The sequence below is a fragment of the Pseudorasbora parva genome, chromosome 24, assembly GCF_024679245.1.
Source record: "Pseudorasbora parva isolate DD20220531a chromosome 24, ASM2467924v1, whole genome shotgun sequence".
NCBI lineage: Eukaryota > Metazoa > Chordata > Actinopteri > Cypriniformes > Gobionidae > Pseudorasbora > Pseudorasbora parva.
This window is the reverse complement of record NC_090195.1, coordinates 9,967,294-9,981,829: the sequence shown is the minus strand read 5'-3', so window position 1 is coordinate 9,981,829 and position 14,536 is coordinate 9,967,294.

Sequence of the window (14,536 nt, the reverse complement as noted above, 5' to 3'; positions counted from 1 at the left end):
CAAGGTTAAAGGACAACTCCGGTGAGAAATGACCCTAGGGGTAATTAACAGATGGTTACCGAGTAGATCGTTCTCTGGGATGCGTTTTCATGAAAATCGAATGTAAAGAGTTTTATCTCTAAAAACAGATTAGCTTATAACGCTTGTCTATGGGGCAAAGGGTTGGCCTAAAGGAAATTAAATCGCTAGTTAATACCACTAACAAGGCTCAAAATAGCCTCACACTAACACTGTAGCATAATGAGGGTCCCTACATGCAAACCGAAGTATTGAGAATGTTGTAAGTGTACAAACAGTTTGATAAGAAGATACTTTATAAACACAGTTATGTTCAGGCCCCATCTTGAAAAACAGTCTTGACTAGTTTAGCGACGAACGCTGTGCTTAATATGATATACGCTGATAGGAGATTGGAAAAGTGAGAAGAATGAGTTCTGAGAAGAAAAGTGACTAAACTCGCCTCATTTGTGTCAAAAGCAAACGGTGTCTGTCTTAAGGCCTGTTCACACTGGGACAAATTCCGCACATGTTTATCGCCGAAGTTTAACGCCTCATGACACTAAACAAAGGGCGCCATTGTGAGTGTGGACGCTGACGCGAAAAACGGCAGGCGCCAAAGCGTAATTTTTACGTGCGGCGTAAAAAACTGGCTGACCAATGAGATCAGCGCTTTTGTTCACGTGCCTGGAGCTGCTGGAGTTAAAGGAAACACAACTTGGTGGCGCTCAAGCACAAAATGGCCATGCCGAGCACACGTTAATACGAAGAAGAAGTAGAAAGTAGACAAAGAAGAAAATCGCTTGGGTGTGAACACTCAAGACACGCTGAAAAACGTCTCGGAAAAACGCTGGCGATAAGCGTGCAATATTCTTTCCAGTGTACAGACCTTTAATCTTCATGCCACTGATTCGGTTAGAAGTAGGACATGCTGTAACTCTTACATATTGTATAAAGGATTTGATCCTTTCCGATTATATAGGAATATCCTATTTCTTTCATAATACGCCCCCTAACCTATGTACGTTCTATTCACCAGCTAAGTACATAATTGTAGTGCATAGTATCAGTAAGTGAATTATGATGCAGCCAGTGATCTGTTAAACTGATTCCCACTGTCTTTTCTCTTTTCTCTTTTCTCTCTCTCTCTCTCTCTCTCTCTCTCTCTCTCTCTCTCTCTCTCTCTCTCTCTCTCTCTCTCTCTCTCTCTCTCTCTCTCTCTCTCTCTCTCTCTCTCTCTCTCTCTCTCTCTCTCTCTCTCTCTCTCTCTCTCTCTCACCTCTGCAGAACATGAATAACAACAGTTTAATCCTACATAGCGTTCGGTCAGCCCGTCTCATGATGCACATGATGCACATCTCAATCATTCCCATCATTATCCTGTGCTGATTAGTTTAAACAAAGTGTCGGCCGATCACATCAGGGAGAAACGGCTCTCAGGGGTACTTTCGTTTAAACCCCCCGCATGGCGCAATGCATCCAAATGCCTCCTTACATCACTGTCTGCCTGCAGGGACGAGGAAGACATGGTTGATCTTCCTCACAACCCGTGATGAATTCTACAGGCTTTCCTGTGCGCCTGCTTCACAGCTCCTCCGCTCCAACAACAAAAATGGCTGAAGGAGTGATCTGTCTCACGGCCCATCAGACCGAGGTATCCTGTTTCTGTTGTCGAGGTGCTGCTTCATGCTTGCACTGGGGATTCCGAAAATCCCTTTGTTCCCAATTTCCTTCTTCCTGTTTTTTTTTTCTCATCCCCTCTATTCTCGCCCCCAGTGGAATCAGAGCTCTCCTCACACAATCACTCATAGACTTATTTTAAAAAGTTGTTCTTTCATTCTCCCTCCCTCTGGGCTCAGAGTCTGACTTTCTGTAACAGATCCAGAAAGGTCATGTTTGATCTTACATAAAAATACAGGCAGAGCAATGTTTTAAGAATTTGAACTAAACGAAAGTTTTCTAGAGTTCAGAACTTACAGAGTCTTGCTGTAATTGTCCCTCACTGCACAAAACCCAACTGTGTCTCTGTTTTATTGCAGACTGGAGTCTAATCATGGACTGGAGTCAGTCTGTCTATAAAAACTCAGTTTGTACAATTGGATTCTGACCATAGGAGCTAGGCACAGCCAGGCTCTGTCGAACTGGTCTCATTCTTGAAGAACTTAAGTTGTTTGAGTAGCATTGATTGGAATTTAAGTTAATCTATTGGCAGATTGTAGATTTACAGACTGTGCAGGTCATCAGAGAGAGAGAGAGAGAGAGAGAGAGAGAGAGAGAGAGAGAGAGAGAGAGAGAGAGAGAAAGTACTTTAAAGTGGTTTCATTTTAGTCCATAGTACATATTGTTAATATTAAACAGATTTAAATATACTTTCCCTGAAACACACTCAATTATCAACTATTTATATGGGGTTTTCTTGAAGCTTCGAAACCTTTTCAAATGTTCAAATCTGTATCTAACTGCAAAAGGCCACACGATTTCAGTAAACAAGGCTTTGTTGTCATAATGGTTTCGGAACACTTTGAAATTTCAATGGTTATTATCCTGAAGAGAATGGATTGTGCTTACGTTGATGATGTTGCTACTTAATTGGCCATTTAGTGTCTTTTTCTTGCATTTCCTGCCAGCAGCATATGTTGTGTATAATAAAAAGAAAAAAAATAGCATTGCTATCACGCAACCCATCTCTTACGTGATACCCAAAATTTCAAATATTCCTATCTAATATGATTTATGACTTGCAGGGTTGCCAGAATAATAAGTATACACTGTTTAATAATATAGGCCAGAGGAGAACTGGCACCCCGACTGAGCCTGGTTTCTCCCAAGGTTTATTTTTCTCCATCATGCCCTGATGGAGTTTTGGTTCCTTGCCATTGTCGCTTTGGCTTGGCTTTCTCAGATGGGGACACTAAAATTATAATCCAAGTTATTCAACTAAATTCTATAAATAAACTATCCAAATCAAACTAGACAAATCAAATTTTGTTGCAATATTGTCCTGTTTAACACTGTGAAGCTGCTTTGAAACAATCGTCATTGTAAAAGCACTATATAAATAAAGTTGATTGATTGATTGATTGATCTATAGAACATACAGGTGCTAGTCATATAATTAGAATATAATCAAAAAGTTAATTTATTAATTCCGTTAAAAAAGTGAATCTTTTATATTATATTCATTACACACAGACTGATAAATTTCAATTGTTTATTTCTTTTAATTTTGATAACTGACAACTAAGGAAAATCCCAAATTCAGTGTCTCAGAAAAGTAGAATATTACTTAAAGGGATACTTCACTGCCTTTTCATATTAAACTATGTTATTCCCTTAACTTAAACGAGTTGATACATACCTCTCTCGTCTCAGTGCGTGCTCTTAATCTCTCTGACACGCAGTGACGATCTGATAGCATTTAGCTTAGCTCCCTAAGCCCAGTTCATTCACTATGGAACCAAACAGAGATCAAGTTAGAAGTACCAAACACCTCCATCTTTTCCCTATTTAAATACAGTTACACGAATAGTTGAACGATCAAGTATGGTGACAAAATAAAACATGCCGCATTTCTAATCGGATTAAAAAGGAGAACTATAATGTATGGCGGAATAGCACTTCTGAGAGTACTTCGGCTCGGCGCAGTAAAAAGTCCCGGCCACATAGTTTAATATGAAAAAGCGGTGAAGTAACCCTTTAAAGGAATACTTCAACGCTTTTTCATATTAAACTGTTATTCCCTTAACTAAGACGAGTTGATACATACCTCTCTCGTCTCAGTGCGTGCACTTAATCGCTCTGGCGTGCGGTGATGATCTGATAGCATTTAGCTTAGCCCACTAAGCCCAGTTCATTCACTATGGTACCAAACAGAGATCAAGTTAGAAGCGACCAAACACCTCCACGTTTTCCCTATTTTAAATACAGTTACACAAATAGTTAATTCTCTCATTTCTGTCAGCAAGGGGGAGGGGAAGATGTGAGGGAGGATGTTTCAGCCGGGACTTTTCACTGCGCCGAGTCGAAGTACTCTCAGAAGTGCTATTCCGCCATACATTATAGTTCTCCTTTTTATTCCGCTTAGAAAAGCGCCTAAAAAAGACTAAGTTTTCGACCCAAAGGGTCTTCGCCAGGAAAACAACAAGCACAAACAGTATGATTTGTATATCGGTGTGAAACATCACACCTGACCTCATTAGTGAGCTATTTTTCATACTAACAAATTATTAAAGCATAAATCGACATAAACATAAATTACTAACCCAAAGTAATACAAAAGGTAATCTTAGAAAATAGGAAAAAGATATGAAAATACATAATGACGAATAAATAAAGCATATGTTTTTTTAGTATGAAATTTGTTAGTATGAAAAATAAATAAAATAAAAAATAATGCTAAAAAAAGTATATGACACCACTTCATAGTTTTTAAGCTAGTTATTTGTAACATTGCCAACTTAAATATAAAGGTGTCCTTTTTTTCTAAAGCTAAGCACTTGCGAACTGAAACAAAGAAAATAAATCTCAGCTTTAAAGTCAAATCGAATAATTTTTGTATATGGCAAATCATTTTGTATTCTTTCCAAAATGTGAGTTTTTGCCACTCTTTGTTACAACATCCCAGGATGTAAGACGCTAATTCATATCAGACCCGAGGTGACTTCAGCATAAAACGTTTAATGAAATATGCTAAGCGGAGTGACTCTAGCCTGGGGAGTCGCATACAAATCCATATAATCCTGTTACTTTCCATGTTGTCAGCTCCTGTCAAAGTACAAAACAACGTTCCTCAAATGGGAAATAACAAGGTCTAATTGACTAACTATATGCAGTCTGAGTGTTGGAGCCACAGGAGCTGTCATCGACAGACTGCTGGAAACACAGTCACGCCAGGCACTATAGCTGCTATTGTTTCCACAGTTTCCAGCTTACTGTGGAAGGGTAAAGAAAGCTTCTGCCCAACAAATGAACATATGTTAGCAGATGAAGCCTTTTAGAGCCAAACAATTGAGGTTCCTTCCACATTTGATGAGTAGCCATACACAATTCCGTTTATTAGCAACTTCATGGGACATATGAATGAAATCTTGATGTTGTGGGTTGTATAACAATACAAAAAGCTGATAGATGTTTTAGTGAGTCACTGAGTGTGTGTCTGCTGGTGAATATCTGATCCATTTATTAAGGATGTTATTTAATTTCATAGTTTGGATCTTATTTGAGCTGTTCATTGCCAGACTGAAATATTTCAAAAATTAAATTATAATTAATTTTATAACATCATTAGTTACTCGCTTGCAGTGGCAGTCGTGAGAGAGAAAGAACAAATTAAAATCCCAGAGGGCTAAAGACAAAGCAATAGACTAATTGCCCCAGACTTCAAACTATTTAAACATTTCTTTCTTTGTTGTTTTTTTTCCCACTGATGTACACACAAATCTTTATCACCAACATCATCAATTAAATGTTGAATCAAACAGAGATGCACACTACAAATGGCATCCCGGGAGCAAACAGAAGCAGAAAACAACAACAGTTCAATAGAGTGAAGAGACAGACAGCAGGATAGATTTCTCTATCTCTCTGTCTCTGAACACACAAGCTACTTTTTTCCACAACAAATGACAATTGCAAAGTGTCCTTAAAAAAAAGTTCAAATCAAACTACACAATTCATATTCCGAGCACTGATTAAAGTAGGCTATGTGAGAATCTGTGTGTCAAAATAAAGGTTGTTTTAACAGTAAAAGCCTGTAAAACTGCTACAGTAAGCCCACACAGAAATGTAATGTATGTACACATATGAAATATACATATATTAAATATATCCACATAGAAGGTGAAAACATATATGTACATATATATGCCCATATATAAAACCTATTAGAAAAAGGAACAATTTCATATAAAACTAGCCCATATAAATATATGTTTATATGTATAATACAGTATTTATATGTCATATATATATATATATATATATATATATATATATATATATATATATATATATATATATATATATGTATATAATTATCAATATACATGACACATTTCTTTGTATAAATGCTCACATATGCATAGCATATTGCTTGCATACATATAACATATATGTCCATGTTTTTATATAGTCTTTTTTACAATCAAAATTAGATATATTGTAACAGTCTCCCTAGGAACAACCTAGAGTGGCAAACTACAAGATAAATTTGAGGGAGGGACCCAATGACCATCCTTGCATTAAAATATAAAGAGCAAATAAACAATTCAACATAAACCCCAAAACACAAATATAGATTACAGTTAAAGCTGTTCAAATAAGGAAAACATAAGCATAATGTTTGTATGTATTTTGTTTAAATAAATTGGCATATATAAATTAAACATATATGTTGGTGACATATATAGTGATAACATACAATATTATATAAACAATAATCATATGCATAGTATTAGTACGGTATATGTCAATATACTCATTTAATACGGACAATTTATGTTATAAACTTATATCAACATATATCTAGAGATATGTATATATGTGATAGCGATATGGGGACATATATGACATTTCTGTATGGGAAAACCTGTTAATTGATAGTGAGTTAATTTACTATATACAAGGGAAACTGTAATAGATCTAACCTGACAGTTTATGTAATTTTACAATAATACACCATTAAATGTATCACTTTTTGAAGTAAAGAACAAATCATCTTATGATTTAGAGTGAAAAGCCATAAAATGACATTTCCAGACTCTCGGTTAATCATAAGCACTGTCTGAGAACAAGCTGTGAATGTATGCCCACGACTGTTGACGGACTCTGCCGTTTCAGGATAGACCCGCCGGGAATGAGCTGTACACGCCATTGTTTCGACGCCGTAGCAGGTTTAGGTTTGTTTATGTCTGCTCCCAATTGCGAGTTTATATCTTGCAATTCTGACTTTTTAACATGCTATTGCAAGATAAGTCGGAGTTGTGAGATATAAACTCGTAATTCTGAGAAAAATGTATTTTACCCCTTTAGAATTGGACTGTATAACTTGCAATTATAACTTGCAATTTTTTATAACTCGCAATTATAACTTTAATGCGCACTTCTTGTATTGTGATTTATTCAGTGCTTACATTTATTTTGTGGAGTAAAAAAGACACTTAATCTTTTGTGAAAAGTACAATAAACTTCATAAAACTCATCAGTAAAGTTTTGGCCATCATTTGGGTGGGGTCCGCTACAACAGGTTTGTGCTAATAGTGGATAAAAGCAAATAAGTTATAACCGTAATAAAACTAAACTATATATACCTTTCTATCTCCATGCAGCATTTATCCTCTGGCTCTGTAGGCATTATTGTCCGACTCCAGTTCAAACTCACTTCAAAGGGATATACATAAAAAGGATATATTTTTGTTTGCACCCCAAAAAGTGGCAATTTTAACATATTATAAATATTAACTGGGCTTATTTTGAGCTAAACCGTTACACTCTGGGGGCATCAGAGACTTGTAGAAAAGGGCATAATAGGTGCCGTTTAATGTTGTGTGTTAACATGATGGTGTTTTGTATTTGTGTCCATGACACTGCGTGCACCTTCTCTACATTAGTATTTCCCTCAGCTTGTAGAAAAGCTATTTGTGATGAACTTTGATTCATCATGTGACTTTCACCAGTGTTATTATGGTGGATGTTAGTATATAAGTACAAACAGATTTTAATAGCAGCATGGCCTTTCAAATTCAGAAGAAAAAAAGCTATTTGTATTTATTTATTTTAAATTTTTTTGCAGCTAGAGGCAAATCCGAGCAAGTTTGATCTGTTTACTCACTAGGACTATAAAAGTGTGTGGAAAAAGAGGCAACATATTATGCATATATTTGAACACGTGTCCACAGTGTGTGCAGACAACCAGCCATGGTAAAAAAAATAACACCTAATACTTTTTTCTCTTAATCCCCATCAATCATTATCAGTCTTTCATAGCATACCGGTCCCGATTTCCTTCTACGGGAAACCCTGCCCATGACTGTTGATGATATGCCCTTTTAACATAGACACACCCTTGAGTGAGAAGCACCAAGAATGCCATTTCTGCATGTTCTGTTGTTGGATGTACCAACGAACATATTTAAAAAAGTAATAATAATAATTCAGTAGCTTATTGCATTTAAAAGGACACATACAAAAACGGCACGTTTTCGCTCACACCAAAATGGGGCAAAATTGACAACCTATTATAAATTATCTGGGGGGTATTTTGAACTGAAACTTCACAGACACATTCTGGGGACACCAAAGATTTATATTCCATCTTGTGGAAAGGGGCATAATATGTCCTCTTTAATGGGGTTATTCATAGCTGGTTGAGGGTTGTGTATTTTTACTCTAAAAAGTGTGATGCTAGCCATGATATTAAAAAGGAAGAGTTAATATATTGACTTTGAACGTTTTGGTTTTGTATATATATATATATATATATATATATATATATATATATATATATATATATATATATATATATATATATATATATATATATATATATATATACACTTTCAGTAGTAAAAGTATGCAAATTGGTACACAGCCTATATCTCTCCCATTATAATCTTGCTGCAAGCGTTGTGAAGTTGACGGTATTGTTGATTATAATGGAGAAATCTAGGTGTGTCCCATTGCTTGGAGTTTATACAGTGTTACATTTAAATTGAGGCCGTGGGAGTCATTCATACACAAACCACACAATATTCCAGACAGTCTGTAATACACAGCTGATTGATTTTTGTTTTTCAATGTTTTTCGCCTCCTTTGACATGACTGTGTCTGGGATGTATACTCATCAGCCATCTAATCTTTTTAACATGAGCAGGGAACTGCAGTCGTGCTGGAAGATGCCCTGTGATTGTCTGTGGTTAAAGCTGAGAAATACTCTTGTGGCTCCTGTGGTTTGGTATTCGCACAAATACCACGTGCACATTAACATTAAAAAAAAAAAGAATCACGCAAAGGCTCATCATTCCATTCAAAAGACCTTGCACATTTGCAAACTACACTGTCGGTGAGGTCAATATAATGTCCTTGTTCTTGGAAATTAGTTTTCTTTTGTTTTGAAAACACTAAACGATTGTTTTCTTCCTTGAAATTTAAGTTTTAGTTTCAGAACTGAGAGACCTTAACATGAGTGAGAAGACTATACATTTTGAACCATAGATGTGAACCAAAAAATATGAATGAAGCGTCTTCACTGACTTCTGAAGAAAAAAGGGAAGCCGCTAGAGGTCCGAATTTTAAAATTAATTTTGACCATACACACTTAATTATTTTGCATGTTTAATCAGTGCATGTTTATCCAAAGAATCAATTTTTTTGTCTTTATAAAATTTTATTGAAATACTTACTTACTTGCGTCTATAAAATGACTTTCATTTTTAACTATATCATCATCTAAGTTCAAAAATATGTTAAAAACACTACATTTGTAGACCCCTTTTCTATAAAGAGCATGCAATTAAATTAAATTACTTATGGTATTTGTTAAAAAAATATATATATTTAAATGTTGAGGGACTGTTTTTGTATGCAGACATGTCATGCAGAAAAAAATATGTATAACGTGGCCAGGAGTTTGTGATATGACGTCACACTCTGTTGTGTCTTTTTTATAAACATTTATTCAACATATAACAAATAGTAATACATTAAAATAGTAAAAAATAAAATAAAATACAATCTAGTCGGCTTTACTGGAAAAATATGCAAAACTTTGCATGAGCTTGCATTTCCAATCTCACACATTCTCATGTGCATGAATGGAAAGTCAAGAGGAATTGGTAGGTTTTTTTTGTTTCAGTGAATATCCTAAACATGTCACTTTACGAAAGTAAAATGGGTTGCAGATGGTGTTTCATGTTATTTTAAATTGTTTGTGTTTACTGTGAGGTAATCAAGTTCCAAAGAACAATTTTAGCTAATGACACTGAGAAGAGCCCTGTTTAATTCCTAATACAGATAACAGTGATTACTAAACCATCTATGGTCATCAATAATTCAACCAACCAATTCCAACAGCACTTGGATAGCAGCTCGACAGAAGATTTATACGGGTCTATGGAGAGTGGCTCCCTCTCGCAGTGTCAAATAACCACTGGATTCTGGTTTAACAGCTCCATGGCACGTCACGTTAGATCTTTTTGTGCCACAGTTTAATTTGAGCCTTAACTTCAACAGTCATGCAGTCTAAAACTAGCCACTGATTCATCTTCAGCACATTGATATGGGTTTAATGTAACTTTAATGTTATGTATTGACTGCTGGCCGAGGGCCAGAAGTCAGTTGTTCCTCTATTGGCTCAAAATAAACCTGGAATATGGTTATTTTCTCCCAAATAGGATCTAAACCATAATAAGGTTCCTGGAACATCTGAAAAATCGAACTTCTGGCTGAGTGTAATTTTGTAAAGACTGACACTGTATCAAATAAAAGTCAGCCCAAGAGGACATCCTTGAAACATCCATAAAACATCCTTTCACAGAATATTCTATGACGAGAGCCACTTTCCATTCAGAAACCTCCTACATGGGCTCTCAGTTCCCCTCAGTTCTCGCCTTTTGATTTATCCTTTGATCATAGTTGTCAGGTTATATGGATCCTCGCTGGACGAACACAATCTGCTCACCTGTCCTTTGCGTGCACATCGCTCGACCATCCCGCGGTGCCGCTGACCATCTTCTGAGAGCCACTAGCATTGAGCTGGATGAGCCTAGGGGTTTGAGTGTAATTCGCCTTGACACTCTGCTGCATCACGTTACAGTCCGTGGCAGCAGGACCTGATTGAACTTATTCAAATGCTGGGGTGTCTTTGAAGAGGGTAGATGGGAAGCTTTGTAGGGCGGCCCAGTGGGGCTCCGTGTTGACAGTCTCTCAGGTCTCTTAGAGAGGGAGACCTTGCGGAGTGCCTCGGGCCCTGTTCAGCATCGCTTTTCTTCTTTCTCTGATCACCTCTCCTCTTGTCTCAGCTCTACCCTTGAAGTCCGTGCAAGCTATGAAAGACAAACAAGTGATGAGGGCTCACTTTCTGCCAGATTCACGTCAGATTCTTGTGCTCTTTAAACTTGGTATCCTTGAGTACCCAGGATGAGACAGGATGGCCATTTTGGGTGTCTGCCATTTTGAATTTTGTAAAATGCTCTATTTTAAAAATACATTAGCACATCATTACCAATCTCGGTATATGTCATCAGTACTATAGTGTTGTCAAAAGTATAGACATCGATACTGAAATTTAGTTTTGAATGGATTCATAAACACCTCTGATTGGCCATCATGTTCACAAGCTCAACATATATGTCTATGAACATATATGTCTCTGATTGGCCATTGTGTTCACACGCTCAACATATATGTCTCTGATTGGCCATTGTGTTCACACGCTCAACATATATGTCTCTGATTGGCCATTGTGTTCACACGCTCAACATATATGTCTCTGATTGGCCATTGTGTTCACACGCTCAACATGTATGTCTCTGATTGGCCATTGTATTCATGCTCTCAACATGTATGTCTCTGATTGGCCATTGTATTCATGCTCTCAACATGTATGTCTCTGATTGGCCATTGTGTTCACACGCTCAACATATATGTCTCTGATTGGCCATTGTGTTCACACGCTCAACATATATGTCTCTGATTGGCCATTGTGTTCACATGCTCAACATACACAGTGGATACGGAAAGTATTCAGACCCCCTTACATTTTTCACTTTGTTATAGTGCAGCCGCTTGCTAAAATCATTTAAGATAAAAAAAATCTCATTAATGTACACAAAACACCCCATTTTGACAGAAAAAACAGAATTGTTGACATTATTGCAGATTTATTAAAAAAGAAAAACTAAAACATCACATTGTCCTAAGTATTCAGACCCTTTGGTCAGTATTTAGAAGAAGCACCTTTTAATCTAATACAGACATGAGTCTTTTTGGGAAAGATGCAACAAGTTTTTCACATCTGGATTTGGGGATCCTCTGCTATTCCTCCTTGCAGCTCCACTCCAGTTCTGTCAGGTTGGATGGTAAACGTTGGTGGACAGCCATTTTCAGGTCTCTCTACAGATGCTCAATTGGGTTTAAGGCAGTGCTCTGGCTAGGCCATTCAAAAAAAAGTCACAGGGTTGTTGTGAAGCCACTCCTTCGTTATTTTACCTGTGTGCTTAGGGTTTTTGTCTTGTTGGATGGTGAACCTTCAGTTCTTGAGCACTCTTTTCGTCCAGGATATTTCTGTACTTGGCCGCATTCATCTTTCCCTCGATTGCAACCAGTCATCCTGTGCCTGCAGCAGAAAAACACCCCCACAGCATGATGCTGCCACCACCATGCTTCACTGTTGGGACTGTATTGGGCAGGTGATGAGCAGTGCCTGCCACACATTCCACTTAGAATTAAGGCCAAAAAGTTATATATTGGTCTCATCAGACCAGAGAATCTTATTTTTCACCATCTTGGTGTTTTTTTTTTTAGCAAACTCTTTCAGGCTTTCATGTGTCTTGCACTGAGGAGAGGCTTCCGTTGGGCCACTCTGCAATAAAGCCCTGATTGGTGGAGGGCTGCAGTGATGGTTGACTCTCTACAACTTTCTCCCATCTCCCGACTGCATCTCTGGAGCTCATCCACAGTGATCTTTGGGTTCTTCTTTACCTCTCTCACCAAGGCTCTTCACCCCTGATAGCTCAGTTTTCCCGGATGGCCAGCTCTAAGAAGGGTTCTGGTCATCCCAAATGTCTTCCATTTAAGGATTATGAAGGCCACTGTGCTCTTAGGAACCTCAAGTGTAGCAGATTTTTTTTTGTAACCAGGGCCAGATCTTTGCCTTGCCACAATTCTGTCTCTGAGCTCTTCAGGCAGTTCCTTTGACCTCATGATTCTCATTTGCTCTGACGTGCACTGTGAGCTGTAAGGTCTTGTATAGACAGGTGTGTGGCTGTCATTATCAAGTCCAATCAGTATAATCAAACACAGCTGGACTCAAATGAATGTTCAATTTGTTCAATGTTCAATTTATTTATAAAGCACATACTAATACAACAAAAGTTGACCACAGTGCTGTACAAAGGCCAAATACTACATAATTATACAATCACATTCAACTTCAATTTCATTACACCACCACAGTTAACAAATTAAAATAAAATTACATAGGAAAGCCCATAAGACAAAGCATAAACACCGCTAGCACACACTCATGTATGATCGAATGCCAAAGCAAAAAAATATGATTTCAGCTGTCGTTTAAACTCCCTAAGACCGGAGCACTGCCGGATGTAATGAGGTAACCCATTCCACAGCCTAGGACCAACAGCGGCAAAAGAGCGATCTCCCCTCATTTTCCGGTACGTCCGCGGGACCTCTAAGAGATTTAATGACTCAGAGCGTAACGATCTCTTTGGTTTCTTTACCTGGATCAGATCGGCTATGTATATCAGATCGGCTATGTATATTGCTATCACACACAAATGAAGGTGTAGAACCATCTCAAAGATGATCAGAAGAAATGGGCAGCACCTGAGTTAAATATGAGCGTCACAACAAAGAGTCTGAATACTTGGGACCATGTGACATTTCTTTTTTTCTTTTTTAATACATATGCAAAACTGCCAACAATTCTGTGTTTTTCTGTCCATATTGGGGTACTGTGTACATTAATGAGAAAAAAAGGGTATGCATTTCATTCAAGGTGTACTTTTTACATTACGTTCCTCTTTACATTTTAGTTCCTTTGCAATTTAGATTTATTTTTTTGTTTGTTTGTTTAAAAGCATAACTATTTATAATTTTTTTTTAGTGTGCCAGGACTGATATTGCTTTAAAAAGAATAGGTTCAATCAAGACACCACTGGAGGTAGCCATGCACAAACATCGACACCCTTGCTATCACACACTCTAAGATATACACAAAATCTGTGATTACAGTGTGAGTTCAAAGATCAGATGCTGTCTTTGGATCTTAATGACACTTGTGAGCAGTAACGGCTCATTAGACGATGCCTCTGCCATAATGAATGCTTTTCCACCCATTAAACTCATTCGCTGTCCACATGAGAACACAGGGCAGGTGAAAAAGATTAGCAAGTCTTCCCCACTAAACGAAAGCCACTGGCTGGTCCTCCCACTCCCACTCGCAGTCTCTTAGCTTAGCTGCCCTGACCCTTAACAGGCTGAAACCACATGATCAATATAAAGCAGTCCAGTTGTGCTTGTATCTGGATGTTACAGCAGACTCATCAGAATGTGGACGTTTTTTTTCTGTGTAACATTGATGTTCAGTTCGATCCACATTTACATGGAAAAGTATATGATAAAGTTGTTAGCATATCATTTAGGCTAAATAAAATAAAATAAAATATTTATATAGATTAGATAGTTAAATAAATATGTATTATTTTAAACATTTGGAAATACTTTATAAATATGTATTAGCTTTTCAATATTTACTTTTAAATAGCAATATTCTATTAAGTAAGCAATATTCTAAGTATATATC